The sequence below is a fragment of the Protopterus annectens genome, chromosome 13.part0, assembly GCF_019279795.1.
Source record: "Protopterus annectens isolate FY-2018-M chromosome 13.part0, PAN1.0, whole genome shotgun sequence".
Lineage (NCBI taxonomy): Eukaryota > Metazoa > Chordata > Ceratodontiformes > Protopteridae > Protopterus > Protopterus annectens.
Genome location: NC_056747.1, coordinates 1278921334 through 1278944100, shown reverse-complemented (window position 1 = coordinate 1278944100; position 22767 = coordinate 1278921334). Strand labels below are relative to the sequence as shown.

General features: G+C 38.4%; 1 protein-coding gene across 2 annotated transcripts in view; it reads right to left on the bottom strand.

Annotated features, from left to right (window-relative positions):
• The window catches only part of CWC25 (CWC25 spliceosome associated protein homolog), a 564446-nt gene that overhangs the window by 71101 nt on the left and 470578 nt on the right, over nucleotides 1–22767 (bottom strand). The gene's annotated exons all lie outside the window — the stretch shown is intronic.

The following is a 22767-nucleotide window of genomic DNA, read 5'->3' as shown; positions in this document are numbered from 1 at the left end:
GGTCATTTCCCAATAGGCGACCACTAAGTTGGCCACACTTCCACCGCAAGGGGATCCCATGGCGATTCCCCTTTTCTGTAAGTAATAGCGGTTGTTGAAAATAAAAAAGTTAGAGGATATAATGATGTCCAAAAGTAGGGTGACTACTTCAACTTCGTCTTTCGAAGCCTGTAAGTGAACTAACATAAGCTCAACCCATTCCAATGCTTCTTGATGTGGTATAGACGTATATAAGTCTACCACATCAATAGTAAGGAAGTTGTTGGAAGGTGAGAAAGGAACATCATTAATAGCTTGAAGGAAGGACCAAGAATCTTTGCAGATTTGCGGTAGTAACTTAAGATATTTTCCCAAAATATGGTCAACCACTTTGGAACAGGGGTGGGTAATGGAACATCTCCCATCAACAAGGGCACGCATAGGTGGGTCCACTAAGTTTTTATGAATTTTGGGAATCCCAAACATAACAGGGACTTTGGGGAACGAGATGTTAATAAAATTAAAGGTGTCAATATTTATTCTTCCCTCAATAAACAAGTCCCTGAGGTACCCTTTGATTTTGTTATATTGTCCTGTTGTTTCATTTAAGGAAGAAAGTTCGTAGGCAGGGGAGTCCAAGACCTTGGACATTCTAACATTGTAATCTTCTTTGTCAAGTATGACCAGGCCCCCACCCTTGTCGGGTTTCATCACCCTAATGGGTAAGTTACGTAGATTTTTCAAACTTGTTCTTTGTTCTAGTGAAATATTACTAGAATTGTTAAACCGTTTGATGTTATCAAACAGTTGTCTGAAATCAAGTTCGCAAACATACTCGAAAGTATGTAAGATAGGGTGCAAGGGAGGATTAAAGATGCTAAGTAATTTAAAAGGTGCATTTTCTGTATTAGGAAAACCTTTGAACAATACTTTAAGGTTAAGGTTTCTTACAAAACACTTAAATTCTATCAATAATTTCGATAGACACACCTTCTGATCAGGTACAAAATTTAAGCCATAGGCAAGCAGTTCAATAAGATCTTGTTCAATTTCCAACTTCGAAAAGTTATAAACAGTAAAGTCACCTTTTTTGTTCTTTAAAATACTAGGTAGATCAGAGTCATTGGGTAAAGGCACAAAGTTATTTTCTACTTCGGCCTGTTCCGGTTGTTGTTCCTCTGATAGTTCCTTCGCCCTAAAAAAGGTTTATTTTGATTGTTAACATTAGGGCGCTGGTCTTTGTAATTAACATTAGCCTTAATCCTATTACTCCTCCTAGGCTGGTAGGCCGACGAGCCCTCATCCCCATCATCCTGGTCAAATTCTTGTTCTTCAAAAATAGTAGCAGAAGAATTGGTTCCAAAGTCGTTTTTATCAGTATCAAGAGGTTCAGTCATGGTGGTAAACCCTTTTTCTTTCTTGGTCAAATTAGGGTAGGCTAGTTCTTTAGCATAAGCTTGCCTATCCCTTGTTAATTTCTTGTTTTTATTCACTTTCAATTTGACCAACAAAGCATCAATGCTTTCAAATATTCTTTGATAGTCATACTTATACCGAACAAAGTTGATGTCAAGTTTGATGCTTTCATTAAGAGCATTAGTTTCAGTTAGTAAAAAATCAATATGCTTCCCATAATGTTTCACCATTAAGTCCAATAATTCCAGCCCCTGCTTATTAAACAGGCTAGAGAGGTCATTAACAAAAGACCCATCCTGAAATAACCTAGTAGGGGTAAAAGAACTTCTCAACCCCTTAGGCACAACATTTTCATTTATGCATTGCTTGAAGTATGAAACTTCAAGCTGAAGTTTCTTTATTTTCAACATTTTTGAATCTAAAAGTTTTAAATTGCTTGAAATGCTTTCATCGTTGTTACCTGTAGATTGAAGACCTGTGGCCGACGAGCCGGAATGGACAGGCAGCCCAAAAGCGAACGCCTCGGTATTTTCAACCCATTCCCCAAAAGTAGGCACGCCAATAAGCCCAGAGGTATTGTTTCCATTTTCCGCAGACCCATTCACGTTCATAGTTCCCGTATTGTTAGGGCCAAGGACGGAACCAGTTGTTTGACCGGAGCGAATAAGTTCCTGCTGGCTTAAAGGCAGCAAGACACTAGGTACATCGTTGATATCATCCGGCACGTTTGCCCCATTAAATGTTGTCTTCCTCTGGGGTTGACCTGGAGGTATAGAACAGATTGAGCCGGATGTCGGTGCATTCCCTACACGGGAGTGTGCACTTGGCGCTGGGTTAGATTCAATCTTTTCCAAACGGGCATTGATTGAATCTAATCGTTGCGTTAAAAACACCATCAGTTTGTCAAAGTTATTAGCATCGCAAGATTTGGAAGCATCCATTGAGGCAGGATTTTCTGACCCAAAGAGGTTTGGCGTCCTAGGGCTTGACATTCCGCACAAACACAAACCAGTACAGCGAAAAGAAAGTTCAAACAAATGAAAAGCCAAAAAACAGAATGTAAGCAACAGAACGCCAATAGCAGGTTAACGTATTTTAATAACGCGTTGCTACTGTTGAACAGTAGCTTCCTCAGACAGTAAAATAGCGCCAAAGCACTTTATAACAGGTAAGGCATACACCAAATGACATCATATCCTGTACAGGTGGGAATCATATTCATCTACTTATTTAAACAAACACCAGGGGTCTAAAATAGACATATGCCTGGCGTTACCATACTTAAAAATACTAAAAGCATTTCTAATGCGTAACCATTACACACACCCGAACGGGCAAATACCTGTATACACATAAGTATAAGATCTAAGGTAACTTTTGTATTTTAGTATAACAGATAATATAAGTTATAACAAATTGCTTGATAATATGGGATCTTAGGGTCCTATTTGTTGTATTATTAAACTTGAAACCCAAAATATGAGCCTTTTTTAAAATTACACAAGATTGTAATTGTATTGCAAGTAAAACTTCCTTGAAGACTTGGGCTGAATTGAGAATTATGCTCCAGCTCGCTACTTATGTTATTGGATGTTTTATTGTGTATAACTTGGGTATTTTTATATATTTTTTATATTATATATTATTTTTCATTTTAGCATCCTACACAAAATATACAAAAACTGTTTATACTTATGTGTATACAGGTATTTGCCGGTTCGGGTGTGTGTACTGGTTACGCATTAGAAATGCTTTTAGTATTTTTAAGTATGGTAACGCCAGGCATATGTCTATTTTAGACCCCTGGTGTTTGTTTAAATAAGTAGATGAATATGATTCCCACCTGTACAGGATATGATGTCATTTGGTGTATGCCTTACCTGTTATAAAGTGCTTTGGCGCCTTATTTTTACTGTCTGAGGAAGCTACTGTTCAACAGTAGCGAAAACGTTGTTATTAAAATACGTTAACCTGCTATTGGCGTTCTGTTGCTTACATTCTGTTTTTTGGCTTTTCATTTGTTTGAACTTTCTTTTCGCTGTACTGGTTTGTGTTTGTGCGGAATGTCAAGCCCTAGGACGCCAAACCTCTTTGGGTCAGAAAATCCTGCCTCAATGGATGCTTCCAAATCTTGCGATGCTAATAACTTTGACAAACTGATGGTGTTTTTAACGCAACGATTAGATTCAATCAATGCTCGTTTGGAAAAGATTGAATCTAACCCAGCGCCAAGTGCACACTCCGTAGGGAATGCACCGACATCCGGCTCAATCTGTTCTATACCTCCAGGTCAACCCCAGAGGAAGACAACATTTAATGGAGCAAACGTGCCGGATGATATCAACGATGTACCTAGTGTCTTGCTGCCTTTAAGCCAGCAGGAACTTATTCGCTCCGGTCAAACAACTGGTTCCGTCCTTGGCCCTAACAATACGGGAACTATGAACGTGAATGGGTCTGCGGAAAATGGAAACAATACCTCTGGGCTTATTGGCGTGCCTACTTTTGGGGAATGGGTTGAAAATACTGAGGCGTTCGCTTTTGGGCTGCCTGTCCATTCCGGCTCGTCGGCCACAGGTCTTCAATCTACAGGTAACAACGATGAAAGCATTTCAAGCAATTTAAAACTTTTAGATTCAAAAATGTTGAAAATAAAGAAACTTCAGCTTGAAGTTTCATACTTCAAGCAATGCATAAATGAAAATGTTGTGCCTAAGGGGTTGAGAAGTTCTTTTACCCCTACTAGGTTATTTCAGGATGGGTCTTTTGTTAATGACCTCTCTAGCCTGTTTAATAAGCAGGGGCTGGAATTATTGGACTTAATGGTGAAACATTATGGGAAGCATATTGATTTTTTACTAACTGAAACTAATGCTCTTAATGAAAGCATCAAACTTGACATCAACTTTGTTCGGTATAAGTATGACTATCAAAGAATATTTGAAAGCATTGATGCTTTGTTGGTCAAATTGAAAGTGAATAAAAACAAGAAATTAACAAGGGATAGGCAAGCTTATGCTAAAGAACTAGCCTACCCTAATTTGACCAAGAAAGAAAAAGGGTTTACCACCATGACTGAACCTCTTGATACTGATAAAAACGACTTTGGAACCAATTCTTCTGCTACTATTTTTGAAGAACAAGAATTTGACCAGGATGATGGGGATGAGGGCTCGTCGGCCTACCAGCCTAGGAGGAGTAATAGGATTAAGGCTAATGTTAATTACAAAGACCAGCGCCCTAATGTTAACAATCAAAATAAACCTTTTTTAGGGCGAAGGAACTATCAGAGGAACAACAACCGGAACAGGTCAAGTAGAAAATAACTTTGTGCCTTTACCCAATGACTCTGATCTACCTAGTATTTTAAAGAACAAAAAAGGTGACTTTACTGTTTATAACTTTTCGAAGTTGGAAATTGAACAAGATCTTATTGAACTGCTTGCCTATGGCTTAAATTTTGTACCTGATCAGAAGGTGTGTCTATCGAAATTATTGATAGAATTTAAGTGTTTTGTAAGAAACCTTAACCTTAAAGTATTGTTCAAAGGCTTTCCTAATACAGAAAATGCACCTTTTAAATTACTTAGCATCTTTAATCCTCCCTTGCACCCTATCTTACATACTTTCGAGTATGTTTGCGAACTTGATTTCAGACAATTGTTTGATAACATCAAACGGTTTAACAATTCTAGTAATATTTCACTAGAACAAAGAACAAGTTTGAAAAATCTACGTAACTTACCCATTAGGGTGATGAAACCCGACAAGGGTGGGGGCCTGGTCATACTTGACAAAGAAGATTACAATGTTAGAATGTCCAAGGTCTTGGACTCCCCTGCCTACTTAACTTTCTTCCTTAAATGAAACAACAGGACAATATAACAAAATCAAAGGGTACCTCAGGGACTTGTTTATTGAGGGAATAATAAATATTGACACCTTTAATTTTATTAACATCTCGTTCCCCAAAGTCCCTGTTATGTTTGGGATTCCCAAAATTCATAAAAACTTAGTGGACCCACCTATGCGTGCCCTTGTTGATGGGAGATGTTCCATTACCCACCCCTGTTCCAAAGTGGTTGACCATATTTTGGGAAAATATCTTAAGTTACTACCGCAAATCTGCAAAGATTCTTGGTCCTTCCTTCAAGCTATTAATGATGTTCCTTTCTCACCTTCCAACAACTTCCTTACTATTGATGTGGTAGACTTATATACGTCTATACCACATCAAGAAGCATTGGAATGGGTTGAGCTTATGTTAGTTCACTTACAGGCTTCGAAAGACGAAGTTGAAGTAGTCACCCTACTTTTGGACATCATTCTATCCTCTAACTTTTTTATTTTCAACAACCGCTATTACTTGCAGAAAAGGGGAATCGCCATGGGATCTATGTGGAAGTGTGGCCAACTTAGTGGTCGCCTATTGGGAAATGACCGTCCTCTTTAAAAAGGTTAACAAATTTTACACACGATTTTTAGATGACGTGTTCATTCTCATTCAGGGTGACCTTGACATTGCGACTAAGTTGGTCGAGGATATGAATGAGTCCTGTGCTTTCTTAAAATTCACTTATAAATTTTCGGACAGTGAAATTGACTACTTAGATGTCAAACTTATAAAAGATTCTTTCAATACTGGCATTTCTTCTAGCATTTATAGGAAGCATACCTATTGTAATGCTTTCTTGCATTTCGCCAGTAGTCACCCATGGAAACAAAAAAGATCGATTGTAAAAGGCCAACTTGTCAGAGCTACACGATGTGTAACACACCCAAGGCCTTTGATGAGGAGTGTTTCACCCTCAAGAATATGTTCCTAAATAGGGGTTACCCAGGAGAACTGATTGACAGCTTAATTGATGAAGTTTCTATGAAAAGAGCTTCAGGGTTTTATACACCTCTTCTCCAAGACACAAGGCGGAATGTTTTACAATCTACTGTTTCTTTAAACTCATCCACCGATTGTCATCCTATTGGAGTTCCTTTGTGTAATTTAAATGAGCCTATTCAAAATTCTAGTGACTATAAGTCCAGGTTCATTGTTACATATAGCAATCATGCTAGCACAATGTGTTCTATTATCAGGAAAAACTGGCAGTTTATTTTAAACAACACATACCTGCTTGACGCCTTGGGGGCTTATCCCTTATTTGTTTTCAAGAGGGGTAAAAACCTTAAGGACCTCTTGCAAACTTGGGATACACACAATACAGGTTTCAGGCAAACTGGCACTTTTGCTTGTGGCATGTGCAATTGGTGCAGATTAATAAGGGCAGGGAACTCTTTTACCATCAAAGATGAAAAGTACTTCATCAAATACAGGATTTCCTGTGACACCAGGTCCGTCGTGTACATTGCCCTATGCAATTGTTGCCGGGCATTTTATGTTGGTAAAACTGACCATAGACTACGGGACAGAATTTACCAACATAATTATGCTATAAAAAACCAAAAATCTGATAATGCTCTTTCAAAGCACATTATTGAAAACCCTGGACACAGTTTTTGCTTCATGGGGATTGACTTGGTAACATCAGGTATAAGAGGGGGGCCCCAACCTTTATTACTGGAAATAAAAGAGTTGGAATGGCAACTGCACCTTAATGCTTTTGCCCCACCAGGGTTAAATGAAGCATGTAACATATCTGTTATACTAAAATACAAAAGTTACCTTAGATCTTGATTTTATAAGTTATAACAAATTGCTTGATAATATGGGATCTTAGGGTCCTATTTGTTGTATTATTAAACTTGAAACCCAAAATATGAGCCTTTTTTAAAATTACACAAGATTGTAATTGTATTGCAAGTAAAACTTCCTTGAAGACTTGGGCTGAATTGAGAATTATGCTCCAGCTCGCTACTTATGTTATTGGATGTTTTATTGTGTATAACTTGGGTATTTTTATATATTTTTTATATTATATATTATTTTTCATTTTAGCATCCTACACAAAATATACAAAAACTGTTTATACTTGTGTATACAGGTATTTGCCGGTTCGGGTGTGTGTACTGGTTACGCATTAGAAATGCTTTTAGTATTTTTAAGTATGGTAACGCCAGGCATATGTCTATTTTAGACCCCTGGTGTTTGTTTAAATAAGTAGATGAATATGATTCCCACCTGTACAGGATATGATGTCATTTGGTGTATGCCTTACCTGTTATAAAGTGCTTTGGCGCCTTATTTTTACTGTCTGAGGAAGCTACTGTTCAACAGTAGCGAAAACGTTGTTATTAAACTACGTTAACCTGCTATTGGCGTTCTGTTGCTTACATTCTGTTTTTTGGCTTTTCATTTGTTTGAACTTTCTTTTCGCTATACTATATAATTAAAGTAACTTTACATAGAGTTTTCAATTCCTCCCTTCTCTTAAACCTCACTCCACCTCCAAAACATTTTTCTGCATGTATTGTTCCCACAATTACAGATTTACAAACATTATACACTATATACTGTTGTACTTAAGCCGAGGTGGTACAGCGGTAGCGTTGTTGCCTCACAGTAAGAGGTTCTCCTGTTCGATTCTCAGCTGGAGTGCCTCCTGTGTGGAGTCTGCATGTCCTCCCCGTGGGTGAGTGGCGTTCGAAAGACATGCGTAAATGGGCGTGCCTTCGTTGAAGGTTGGGCTGGCAACTTGGCACCATAAAAATCTACTGCCAATCATTAGCAGACCGGAGTTCCGCTGTGGCGACCCCTAACAGGGAAAAGACAAACAACAACATGCACTATATACTGTTGTATATCCTATAATCTCAGTGATATTACATAAATTATTTAATTTCTGCCTTCTTTTAAACCTCACTCTTCCTACAAAACATTTTTCTGCATGTATTGTTCCTACAATGTTCATATTTTCTATGCAATCTATTCCTACCCTTTTCTAAAGATTCCACTTCCCGTTCTTTTACCTCTAGTTACAATATTCACCACTTCAAGTACGATTGGTTTAGACTTTGATTTCCATTTTTAGCACATGATTTTTTTTGGCAGCGACCAGAATTAAACTTAACAAGGCCTTACTATGTCTAGGCAATTCAGATCCTGTATCCCAGACAAAAAAAAAATTCCCTTAGTTATACTCATTTGGTCATCCAGTATCCCTGACAGAGTACTCTGTAGGTAATTTTTCAAGTCTGCCAACTCGTACTCTGAGAACATATGCTCCCAGGTACCTCTTTCTTCCCAGTTACATCTCCAGCATTTGCCATCCACCAAAAGAAAAACTTTGTGGAGTCTGCTTAGGGCACAAAACTATGTATGCAAACACTTTCAAACAAAAATCCTAAATCTTGTAAATTTAGTTGCATATTTGGGAGCCATAAATGTGTCCTCCCATTGATTCTTTATGAACTACTTATCCAATCTCTCCTCCCAATCTTTTCTAACCTCCTCTGACTGATTCCCATAGTTACAGGTACCACGCACCACTTTATATGCCCTACTAATCATCCCAGTTTTAACACCAGCTTCTGTTCTAGATTCAACTAAAAAAACTCGAACAGTATCAGGTCTTTCATTTAGGATATCCCTATCCCTTCCTTTCTCTTTGCCTATACTCTGATATCAATCCCTGATACGGAAGGCAGTCTCTAGCCTGCAGTCCAAATGCATTCTTGACCTCTTCACATTCAATTACCTTTCTCTAATTATATTTCTTCTCAACAGCTTGGTTCATTTGCCAGCTTCCTCCTGTAAATTCTATCCCCGTCTCACCTATTTTCTGTACCCATAATTGCAGTCATCCCTACTGGCAGAAACTCTTTTTCCATTCCTGTGTTGGCCTAGTCATTAGTATACATTCTGCTACTTTATGAATATAATATTCTGTATGACTGCTGTTACTCTCCTTAAGGATCTGCATCCAACAATCCCAGTCTTTCCTTATTTCTTGAATTATCCTCCTGCTTCTTCATCAACCCTTTCCACTTGAATTGTAGCTTTAAGCTTGTTTTATGAATAAGAACATAAACAGATTAGTTCTAAAATATCTCTTCGAATCAGGTGATGCTAAACCTCCTTGTTCGATTAGTAGGATCAACTTATCGCACTTAACTCTTGCCCTCTTCCCCCCCAAAATAAAATCCTTCAACTCTTTATTAATTACTATCCACAACTTCTTCTCTGTTTGATAACAATATGACTGACCAGTGTATAAAATTAAAGAGACAATTAAAAAAATATTACTGATTTACTTTGGTATTCATATCCATGGGCAACAGCAACTAGTTTCTTAGTTTTTCTATTTTTGTTTGGTCTCTTCCCACATATCCTTAGCTGCTATGACAGAATCCTTTTAAATCCATACTCTTAAAAACCTAATTTTACCATGTCTGTATAAATATGGGTACTGCTGAACAAATTCATGTGTGAGTACATAGTTTATAGCTACATCATTTGATTTATCTTCATTAATTTTATATCCTGAAAGAAAAACAAAACTATCTCAGAATGTTCCACAGCACTGAGCTATCCTTCTCACGTTCCATCAAGTACAAAACAATAGCAAATAAATCCAACTTTTCTTGTATACCTTAGCAATCATACCCTTGAATTCTTGAATCCATTATTTTCTTTGCTAATGTTTCTCAATAGAACTTAAACAACAAAAGGGAAAAGAGGACACCCCTACCTTGTTCCTCTGTTGAGACAACTGATCAGAGAGGAACCCTCCCACTTTGATTTTTGACTCCAATCACTTTCTAATTAACCTTATTATTGTAGCAGGAAAAGCAAATGCTTCCACTGCCCTACTCATTAAATCCCAGATTACTCTGGTGAATGTTTTCTCGGAATCAAGACCAAACAACAACAGCTGTATTTTTTTTAAATTCTACTTCCCTCTAGATAATTACTGTTCTATTAATATTGTCAAACGTTTGGCCTCCCCTCCACAACACAACACTGATTCATATCTACCAATTTTGGTATCACCTTTGCCATTTTTTTAGCCATTACAGACAAACACTTTACAATCATGGTTTAAAATTGAAATGGGCCTAAACGAAGCTGGATCTGATTTGTCTTTACTGTCTTTAGATATTACAGACACCACAGCATTTTTCCAGGATCTAGACGTTTCCCCTCCTTTTAAAATACTGTTAAACAAAACCTTCCACATCTTTATCACTTTCTTCTCTCCTAGCTTTCAAACTTCCACTGTAATACCATTTATTCCTGGAGCCTTTCCTGCAAATTAGTTATATATCATCATTTTTATCCCATCTCCCCCTATCTTAACTGTTAATTACTGAGCCTCATCTACCTCTAACCCTGGCATATTTAAGGTTTCCATAAATATTTCCATTTGTGCTCTGGAGATGTTATAAAAAACTGCTGCTAAAGAGCAATCTTTCTAAATTCATACATATTATCCAGGTACTGCCTTAATTGTGTCTCTTCTTGTTCCGAGAGATTCTCCTTATCCTGTAATACTTCAACCTTTGTCAGTCAGCCCCTCTAAATAATTCCAGTTGCTTCTTAACCAGATCTTACTTTCTTTCATTTCTACCCTATTTTTAAACTCCACTGTCATTTTATCCCACAAACTTAGGTATAACTTCTGGAGTACTTTATCTTTGCTAATTACTCCTGGATAATTTCCACTAATTCTTCTCTTTTTACAGATAGGCAGGGAAGCACCTGTGTTTCATTTTCCGGCATTTTTATCTTAGTAATTATTGGCACAAGATCTGAAATAGTTATTTGGGTGTATGTCAGAGTTCTCAATTAAATGCACATGTTCCTGTGGAATATAAACTGCTGTCTAGTCCAGTTACTGTAACTTGGGGAATAATATTTTCTCAGAGTTTCTACTGCTGAATCCATGTCTTTAATGTTAAATATTTTCATACATTTCTGAAGAAATCTACCCTGTTTTGTTACATTTTCCCTTCAAGCTCCCCAGATATATCATTGTTGCAAATCACTTCCAATTCCCACCTTTGTTTGTGTCTTTCGGCTTTTCCCGGTTAGGGGTCGCCACAGCGGAACTCCGGTCCGCTAATGATTGGCAGTAGATTTTTTACGTGCTGGCTTGCCGGGCCTAACGCACAACCTTCAACGAAGGAACGCCCATTCACGCATGTCGCCACCCAGAAGACGCTCTAACTGAGAATCGAATGGGCAACGTCTAACTGTGAGGAGACAACACTACCGCAGCACCACCACCGCAGTATACTTGTATTCCCTGCTGAAAAGCTGATTTCTCCCACATTTCTGGAGGCTCCACAACAGCAGTTTTACGTGGAACATAATTACATGCCAGCATAATCCTCATCCTTTGCCAGTAGCCCCCTACCACCATAAATCTGCCATTAGATTTTTTTTCCTTTTCTGTCACTCCCCTAGCAATTAACGTAAGTATTCCTTTTTCTTTGTCCTGATATTCTGCTGAATATCCATCTTGAAATCTTTCCTTTATCAAATTCACATGCTCAGTTCTTTCCAAATGTGTCTCATGTAGCATTGCTATTTGCACTATACATTTCTTAATATAATTAAACATTCTCTCATTTTTGTCTACACCTGAGAGACCTTTCATATTCCAAAATTTTATGGAAAGTGTCGCCATCATGGTAAGAAGTCATTATTCCCATCTACTGTATATGGCAGCTTATATATGTCTATTTCCAGCTTTTGTGATACATGCACTCACATATTTGACAGATTAATCCTTTACACAATTTTTTCTTCAACATTGGAGCCTATGTCACATTTTACACAACATTTTGTTTTAATAAAACCCTCACAGAAAAAAAACACCCCCAAAGCACCCCATATCCTGTTAACTTAATATAAACATATAACCCTTCTACTAAGAACATATGTCCCAAACAGGCAGCTGCCAATATAGGCCTTAATTAACCTGAAATTGAATATCTATGCTAACACACATTTATTACCTTTGCTTCTACCTACACTAATTGATGTCTGTTCTTTTATCTTTATTCCTCTCTCAGATGTGAAAACGTGCATGCTTTCAGAAAATTCTACCTTTTAACCTTGAAGAAACCAGTATTCTGGCTTTTACTGCCCCATTACCAGCTTGTCACCATGGGAAACTAAGAGAAAAAATGTAGTCCTCTGCTGCAGCCTAAAGCACAAGCTAAAACATTTACTGCTAAAGGAAAACGTTTCATTATATTCAAAGTTCTCATATTTACTTGTTTCCACTTAAAAGTTTTCATACATTAAGCCAAGGGTCTTAATCCAGACTTTTACCTATGCAAATGTAAGACAAAACGGGTCTATATTAGATCACTGAAAATTCAGCTCAGTGAATGGCATTTTTGGTGGACATCCATCAAACATGCCATTCATCAAACTGTTCATATTGAGATAATGGTACTGTGAAGATTGTAAAGTTTGCCCTTTCCTCACTGTAGTGCAATCTCGGAGTTGGTATATATAATTAGCAGGGGGTGTGGGGGGTGCAGACCCCCCACAAGAGCAAAATTCGATGAAAGGCACTTCTGATGAAATGCTGTTCATTGAAGTTGGTTTTTGCTGATTTAATACAGACCCGAGAAAACATGTCAAGTATACATGTACTATGATCTGTGTACTTTTACACCCCATCACCCACAACTCACCAACCCAAGATTACAGCCTATTAACTTAAACATTCTTTTGTCTAGCTTTTCTTCTCTTTTTGCACTGTAATGTATATAATACCAAAAAGGAAAGAAACAGAAGAAAAAGGAGAGAAAAATGTATTGGTTTACTAAAGTAACTCTATCACATACAAGATCAACTAACAATAGCTTACTATAAAACACAAAATTTATATTGCGATAGGTTTCATAGAAATACTGTTAAAAAAACAAATTGTTTAACTTATCGCTACCTTCTTCATTTTTCTTCCCCTTCCTTCAGTGTCCTTCCAAACATTAATGCCAATAAAGTGAGGCAAATGCTTTTCAGTTCCCCACAAGTCCACTCTTTCCACTTTTTCTTATACAACTGTATTTCACAAATGTGACTGATTCTTTGCAGTCTCACATTTATTCACTAATTCCCATGCTGCTGGTCTTCTTCCTACTCCAGATTCCAGTTCAGTTCTGAAGTACTCTCAATTTGGGTTCCTATTACCTGATCAAATGTTTAGGTTAGCGAATACCTAAACGTCAATCTGGTAATAGTGAAAGCAAAAAAACGCGAACAACCGATTTAACACAGGATTTCCCTGGCCGTTATGTGGATTTTGCCTCTTTCCCCACTGTAGAGCGATTTCGGAGTTGGTATATTTAGTTAGGGGGTGTGTGGGGGGCACAGCCCCCACATTGGGGGTGTGGGGGATGAAGCCCCCTCCCACTTTATTTTGGTTTAATTTTTTTTTTGTGGCTGAGGGAATCCATTCCCTACGTTAAATCGTCCATTCGCTGTTTTAATTTTTCGATATTACCAGGCCGATGTTTAGGTATTTGCTAACCTAAACGTTCGATTGGGTAATACCGATGCTCCCAATTCATCTAGTCAGTTCCTGTGTTTGTCTCTGTATCTCAAGCATTTTCCTTTGAGTAGTGGAAAAGGTTTGAATGGCAACGTCTCTCAGTGTGCTTTATTATCAGAAGAATGAGAAGCAAAGTCCCCTTCTGCTTGATTGCTCACTTTTTGTATTTCCTCCTTAGCCTGTTCTGTGTAAAAAAAATGAATTTGATCCTCCAGGAAAAATATTCTAAAGACAGCTGGATACAACAGCTTGAATCTCATACCTGCTTCTCAACATTCCCAGATTACTGGAATAAATTTGTTTCTTTTCTGCCTACAGTGAGTAATCATTTTCCACAAACATTCTACTTTCTCCAACTTTTAATACTTTACTCTTTTGCTATAGTTTTGTCAGGATCAACTCTTTCTGCTGGTAGGTTCAGGTCTTGGCTGCTTTCTCAGGGACATATATGGTGCCTACACACTGCATGCCCTTTTTCAAATAACAGTTCCTACTGTGGAATAATAGTCAGGTTGCTTATTTGTGCCTTCACGAAAATAAATATAGCCTATTCCTTTTAGTTTCTCTGTTACAACAGAAAATCTCAGATTTTCCTCATATGCTCAGTCCTCTAATTCCACCAGTTTTTGAAATATCTCTTCTTGAGCAGTCTCATACTTCCTTTCAACCTCTGATTTTTGTAATTTTATCAGCTCATTTGAATATCTGTTTAAAGCTTCTTCCATTTTTTCCATTTCTTTGTTATAGGAGTTGATATACTCCTTCAGTGTTTCGTTATTTTAATCAGTTCTGAACACATTTGACTTATATTTTCCTCTAGACTACTGGAAGCCATGATCTGCACCAAAGCTGGAGCTTGAACTGCTTTTTTTGCTGAACTGCAGGATTCTTCCTAGTCAGTTCTCTCTCATTTTTTCTAAACTTTTTTCTTTTAGGCTCTTCCAGTTTCTTCTTTGTTGGCATCCAGGTAGTACACTTATTAGCCACTAAATGAATTTACTAAAAGTGACAAAATTCCTGGCCCTTGTGTTTCAGGTTTCTTTTTTCACACTAGCAGAGCTGAAGTTAAGCTGGTGATCAGTCTGCAGCCATCTTTGAAAACCTAGGCAATCCATTTTGGTGCGTAAATGACTTTTTGAACACCAAGCAGTGAGTGGTGGATGGGAGACCAAGGCAGCCATCAGGCCAAAGTTTCATAAGGTTGAGTCCTGAAATACTGAGGAACCAAAGCAGGCACAACTCTTAGAGTCAACGTTCAGATGATAATGTATGCTAAACGTGAATTGAGGCCTAAGAGTTAAAAACAGAGATGTCTGCAATGGACCCATTGCTGAAACAAGCACTGGAGGAGGTCTTGCCTTCAGATATGTCCACAATGGACACATTACTGAAGCAAGCACTAAAGGAAGTCATGCCTTTGATCACAGCATTTTGCAAGAGACAGGGAAGTTAACTTATGATAAAAATATAATGTATATGGCAATCCATCTGGAAGTGGTTAAAGGGGAACTGACAGATGTCTGGACTGCTAAACTCGTGCAAGCTAATTCCATTAAAACTTACACTACAGGCATTCACCCATGGTGAGAAAGGTTCTCTGGCATTAGTTTAGCCTTGTCAAAGAAAACAGAAAGATTAATGGACTACTTCAGGCACAATTCATGAACCCTTTCAGGAGGAATCATGTGACAGGCCAAACAGAGCCCTTGAGAAAGACCTGGCTCCCTATACACAAGGGTCTGCAGTTTATTCAGTCATGTGAGCAAAGGTGATATCCACTAGACAAAATCATATTCCAAGACATGAACGTCATGTTCACATCCCACAGATGACAGAAGTGATTGAAAGATGGTTGGAGATGCAAAACTCATTTAATTTAAGGAATGCTTTGCCTAGCTATTGTCAGCCTATAACATACAGGAATAACTAATGTAACATGACCCTAGAATAACTGAATCTTATGTCATACAGTTGCCTAAAGCTGATCAACATGATATGCAAGCTGAGTGAATGCAGAAGTACGCAGTACCAATTCCCAAAAATATGACCCTCTCCATCTTGCAGATGGAATGCTTTCTGGTACTCACTCACTTCTGACAGTCCACTTAGTATGTCTAGCGAGATCAGCAGGTCTAAAACAGAAGCCAGACTCTGTGGTGGAGCCAAATGTTGTCTCAACTACTGATGAACCTCACTGGCTTGAACAACAACAAAGGAGCCTGAAACCATACCCTTCGTGGCTACCACAACAATGACAAAATCCACTTTGGCCTTTTTTCTGAACTTTGGGATGAGGTTTGGAATCTGCAGAAATGGTGGGTATAAATAAGAATCTGAAAAAGCATCCAACCATGATCTCCCCTCTCCCAGCTGCAATAAGCAGGAAGTCGGACACGATGTTCTCGTCAGTGCTGAACTAGTCAAGTCTGGGAGTGAATCCCTCTTCTACAGAAGATCTAAGGCTTCACAATTCAAAACTCCAGCAGAGGACTGAATGATCATTTCAGTGAGTTCCCCAGTGCACTCTCTTCCTCTGGGATATGAACTTCTGAGAGTGATGCCTACATGTATGGTTCATTGTCAGATGGACAGTGTTTTTCTGAAAACAGGACAAGACAAACTAGCTGTTGGACCAGATTAGATTAGGTGAATGCAGCTTTACTTCTACTGTCTTTAAGGCAAAGATGAACATTTATAGTTCCAAATGGCATATATGGAGCCGCTCTGAACGGTGAAGGTTCTAAGGTGAGGTTCTCAAACTGTGATTGAGCTATCTGTAATATGAATCTGCTACAGGTGTTCCTGTAAAAATGGAAGGTCTGCACAAAGGCTGGCAGGCATGTTTTGCCACTCAACAGTTCTGAAAAATTAAATGCAGATGTCTGTACTGCTGTTTTTCACTTGTGCTTGCTGGTGCCTTGCTGAAACCAAAGTCTGACGCAATGAACCTTGTAGACTATTAACCTTTTCAGCACAGTATATTAACTTTTTTGCACAGTTACTATAAAATAACTTGTCTATACAACAGACGACACTTACAATACTGTACTGCTTTAATGTTTTTTTTTTTTTTTTTTTTTATGACCAGTATAGATTAACAGCCCTCCAGTACATATGTCAGATCTAACAAAAATCAGATCACCATTTAATTTTACTGTCCTTATACACTTTTTTTCTTGGGCCATTTGGATCTTGTCCATGAGAACAGTCTGTTAATGTTAATACTTCTGGAATTTGTCTGATGTCAAGCACTCTGTTGATAAACTACTTTGTGTTTTGTTTTAAGGTGAATTATTGGCAATGCAGGGAGTCGTCCTTATCTCCAATCTGGTAGGGAGTTGTTTATTTTTTGCACTTGGATCTCCAATCTTAAAGAGTTATCCTCATCAGCATTTTTCCTTAAAGTTGTACCAAACACAAAAATTTTTTGTATTACATACACAGTTAAATGCCTTTGGCTAAGAGCAGTTTAACACTTCAATGTATATATGCTAGCAAACAAAAATGTACATGCATCTGACTATATTTTTCTACATATATTCTAGCACACAAAAGTGTACATGCACGGTTAAACTGAACTACATACATATTCTAATAAACAATAGTATATATGCACTGTTACAAATGTCTAAATATATATCTAACAAGTGTGACAAATGGGGTGTGAACCCAGAAGACCTGTAAGCATGTGTTGGTTCTACAGCTACTTGCAACCAGCTGTCTGCTGCAACACCCATATTGATCAGGTGTGCTAACAGAACCAAAAAAATTGAAATACTAAAGTTGGGAGAAGCAAGAGGGTCCATATGTGTATTTTCACCTGTCATAAAATTCATGTCTTCATTGGTCCACTCTCTATATGGGCAGGAAGGACTAGCACAAGAGTGTGTCCAACTATATGTAGATAAAGGTAATAAAGGTAATCTTATGACAGGGGGCTCAGACAGGACATTTTCCAGTTTATGGTAACCCAGGGGGATAGCAACCACAGCAACACCCACTTCAGGGACACTAACAAGAACTAACTCTGATGAGACCACCATAAGCCAATTACTAAAAAAAAAAATACATGGAAATTTTCCTACAAGGCTTCAGCCAATACCTTAGGGAATCCTCTGGGTACACAGGAAAGTTCAAACAGTAGCACTGAGCAATAACTCACAGGAAAATGAAGGAACCTGCTCTGTAGACACTGGACAGAGATGTACCAAAATGAAACCAACATGTCCAGCTATCTTCAAAGCATACCATGGAAACAGGGCCATTCCCCCCTTCCAAGACAGCATCACCTGGAGCTTGACATAAGTCAGTGAATTGTTGCCCAGTAGATGTTAGAAGTTTCCATCTGCTTTAGAACTAGAAACAGGCAGAACAGAAACTTGGGTCTTGTTCCAAAAAGGGTAACAGCCTCTATAGCCCCTCTCAAGGATTACAGTTTGGGCCTGTCTCAAGCTCCAGCTGCCCATACATGCTCATTAGCATCAATGGCATTGGTGTGCAATAAGCCTTTGACATGCATGCCACATCTCCATGTTCATAATCAGTTGGCTCTGCCCCCCTTTACAGAGAAACACCTCCACACTGAGTGAGATCCAGTCTCTACCTGGATTCTATCATGGAGTGTGCCCACGAGTACCCCCCAAAAAGTAAGGCAAGTAGACTAATAAATTCTCTCCTCACTACACCACACCAGCAGGTGCCTGAGCTGCTGCTAATCATACTTGGGTAACCTGGATCAAAGTGAAGGCTTTATCTCCCCATGTCCAAGGAGCTGGCTGTACCTGTTGATTTACATTCAGACAACAGCTCCTCCAACACAACTATAAAAAAAGCATGCTGCTAGTGAACTGTGGATCTTAAGCCCTATTTATCTCTGTTACACTTAAAGCAACTCTTATGCTTCAAAACGCCAATCCCCTATCTCAGCTGCCATGGTAAAGGTACTGAAAAGACTTAACTAGCCATAAGGCCCTAAATGCAAGGAAGAATCTGAGATGGGACCTCCCTCTCCTGTGCTAGGATGTCAAAGGCCATGACATTCAGGGTCTTCTTCATAGGCAGGAATGACAAAAATGGGACAGAATGTAGAGTCATGTCAGTGAAGGCAATTCTGTGAGAGGAGATCAGGCAGAGACAACAGCCACACTCTAAGGCACCGAAAAAAATTGGTTATCCTGGTAGGAGATCACATGGAGTTCCTTTTACAAGGGCTTCATCACATTGCTAGCTAATGGCCAAGCACTCCAGGTGTAAAAGACCAGACGGTAGCACTTTGTTTTGAAACTGTACATCAAAGGAACCTCCTGTATAAAACCAGTTCATATGACAAAAAGTATCTATATCCGTGTTAAGACATTCTGGAAAGCATGAAAGCAATCACCAGACTTTTTTTAAATGTATTATTCTTTTTTAACTATTATTTTTTTGGCATCCAATGGCACTCTGGTCATTAGCTTCACCACGTAAAACTTAACATATTGGATGTGGTCAGTGAATTCACATCAGAACTAAGAATATGCTTAGTGAATTCCCAGGTAACCATATGAAATATCAGGACCTCCTACAGTGAGTGCAGAAAGAAACAGACTGAATGGCTGAATATCAGACTTGTATATACTAAGTCTGAGATTCCATTTCTCAGAATATTCATTTTTCTCCAAGATACAGCAATCACGGAGTGGGTATATACAAGTTTGAAGGGTGTGGAGTAGTGAGGCCCCCTCCCCCCAAAGAAACGTAAAGGAGAAGATCAGTTTTTGAGACCTGCTTTTCTCCTGTGTTCTCACTTTTTGGAGGTGGGGGGGTGCTTGTTGGCACTTGGCATTTCGAGTGCCAACACTTCAACAGGGAGTTGGATTCCTATCAGTACTAAGGAAACGTAGAAACAAAACACCTGGTTCAAAGGGGTAGCCTCTAGAATGCTTCTGAGTGGTAGTTTAAGCCTGTCTCACCAGCTCTGTGACAATGGCTTAGTCTGTATGCTTGGACCACAGGAACAAATGGATGCTGTCCATTAAGGAAGACTTGATGTTTGGCATGCACAGAGACAAAAATAACACAAAAAATATCTTTGTCTTTGAGAGAAGCACTTTCTATGGGACAGTCTAAGAGCTCTAAGACACCATTATTAATGGGAATGCAAAAAAACCCAAAGTTCTTTTGCAATGTCCAAGTCAGGGCAAGCTCAGAAAACTAACCACTGGGACCTCTAGATGACAAATAGGACTATGACTGCTAGGTTAGTAGAATTATCCTGCTGGGTAACTTAACCTGGCATTACTCATGAAGGCTGGGCATTTAAGTCTTAAAGGTCTTCTCAATCTGGAAGGGACTTGTTTTTCTTGATGGTTGGTGTCATAGGCCGACAAGGAAGGAAGGGAAAGAGGGTGAGGGGGTTTGTAAAGGTCCTCTGCCACCACAAAGGCCTGTTACTTCTGAGGTCATTCACCACGTCCTGTGACAGCTGAATAAAAAGCCCCCCCTCTCCTGGAATAATGTATCTAGGGTTAAAGGAGTAAAGTTTCAACCATGCAATCATATCTAAGACTGCAAACCTATAGTCCTAATCATAGTGTTAGCAAAGTCAAAACTACAGCAAGGTGACAATGTAGCGCAGTGTGGAGAAGCTGTAAAGTATTACTTGAGACCAGACACAGGGAGATCGGAAATCTCTTCCAGCTCATGATTCACTAGGAAGAACTGCAACCAAGACAGGTGTCACACAAAAATTGAAGAATATAAGCACCAGCAAGAAAAAAATAGCATCTCATTCATCCTGTCAACAGCTTTAGTCTTCCTATCAGGTGGCAAACTGATTAAATACTAAGGCACTGGAATCCTATGCTGGAGAGATTATGAAAGAATACACTTCTAGTATGCCTGGCCAGGATCCTTCTTCATTCTACTTGGGGCTTAAAGAAGGCTTACAGCTTCATGGGATCTACAAAAGCACAATGTGGGTGTTTCCAAGCTTCATATTTGGCAGCCTCTGGAAGGATGATGTCAGTACAGCTGTGTTGCACTTATAACTGGAGGTGCTTGAGGAGGTCAATGCTTCAGTATTGATCCTTGGGTCTTCCAGCCATGCAGAAGCCTACAGCCAGCCAATTTCAGAGTCTTTTCATCACTCCAAGATGACAGACATCTGGATTGCTGACAGACATCTGTATGTCAGGCTATAAGCAGGGCATCTGTCAGTGCCATCTTCAGGTCTTCCTAGACAGAAAACAGCAGTCTGATGGTTCAGGACAGCATGACCCTTCCAGATGTCAATACTTTGCTGACAGGAATATGGGAAGGTATCACTTATATGTTAGAAGTAAAAGCATGAGATGTTGGTGGGTAAGAACTACCCATCTGAAATGCTTTTCTCCCCTCCCTCTCCCTGTCATGCAGGGGAGGTCAGGAGAAGGCAGCAGACAGAAGAGTAGGTGGGTGGGAATCATACTTTTCAACCATACTGAATTCCTCGGCATTTCCCATTTAGAGGGGCAATAATAATAGTGTGCCACGAATTTCCGACTGGCCCTTTAAATCCAGATTTCGTTTTTTGTTTTATTTTAATTTTTTAAGTTAACGCTGACATCACCAATGACTTAGATACCACATAACTAATGGAAGGCTACCAGACAAGTTGCCTGTTACTGTTGGTTGGTTTCTTTGCACGCAGGAACATTCTCTCCAAAGCCGTATATATATATATATATATATATATATATATATATAGATATATATATATATATATATATATATAGATATATATATATATATATATATATATATATATATATATATATATATATATATATATATATATATATATATATATATATATATATATATATATAGATATATATATAGATATATATATATATATATATATATATATATATATATAGATAGATATATATATATGTATATATATATATATATATATATATATATATATATATATATATATATAAATAATACCAGACTGCAGCGAGAGTCCATCCTATATGTCTGTAGCTAAAAAAAGCACACACTGCTCACAGCAGAAGGACAACCCTTAATTTGCTTCTTTATTGTATTTTATTTTTTCTTGTTTGCTAGTTGCTATGACAATCGCAGGTGGGGGTGTGGGTATCATTGTTGCAGAACATTTGTTCACCCTAAATGGCTTCCAGTGTGAGACTGCGGGACATTAGGACTACAGGGTAATGGTACATGCTTGATGGGATTCCAAACATTTATTACTTGTTATGGAACAGTTCAACACGTATGTGATAAAACTGAATTGCTAATTTAATTTATTTATTGTAGGATCAAGAGGAATTACATTTCTGCAGTATTCGATTTGGCTAAGACACCATTCGGACATCAATATACTACACTGTCACTGGGCCCTTATCAAAGGGATGGTACTGGACTTTGTTGCTGGATGCCTTGGAGGTAAGGAAAGTCACAGCTAGTTTTATCAAGAAAGAGACGCCAACGTTGATATTCATACAGTCTTAAATCTTTCTCTTGCTTACAAATCTTTTGTTTTGTTTTAAATGCTATGACAGAAGTGGACACTACTCCTAACATGTATTACATGCTCAGAAAGTCTGACATTTTCAAATGCACTGGATTATCTGAATATTTTTTTTTTGCTTTAGCAGTTTTAATGATTGATTTTAATTTTTCATTTTTGTAAAAAAAATGTTGATTCACAGGGTGGTGCTTTTCATGTGGGACACTGGCATACCTCTCAGCCTCTTTCAGCAAGATATCTGGACAAAGCCATAAATGACTGGGGAACAAAGGCCGAAAATGGGGACAATTTTTAAATATTGCTCTCTTACAAAGTTAGAAAGTTGACAGCATTGCAGGTTTTGCATTAGCATGAATTTTCTGAAGAATATGAAGTCTGAAACTCAAATGTCTG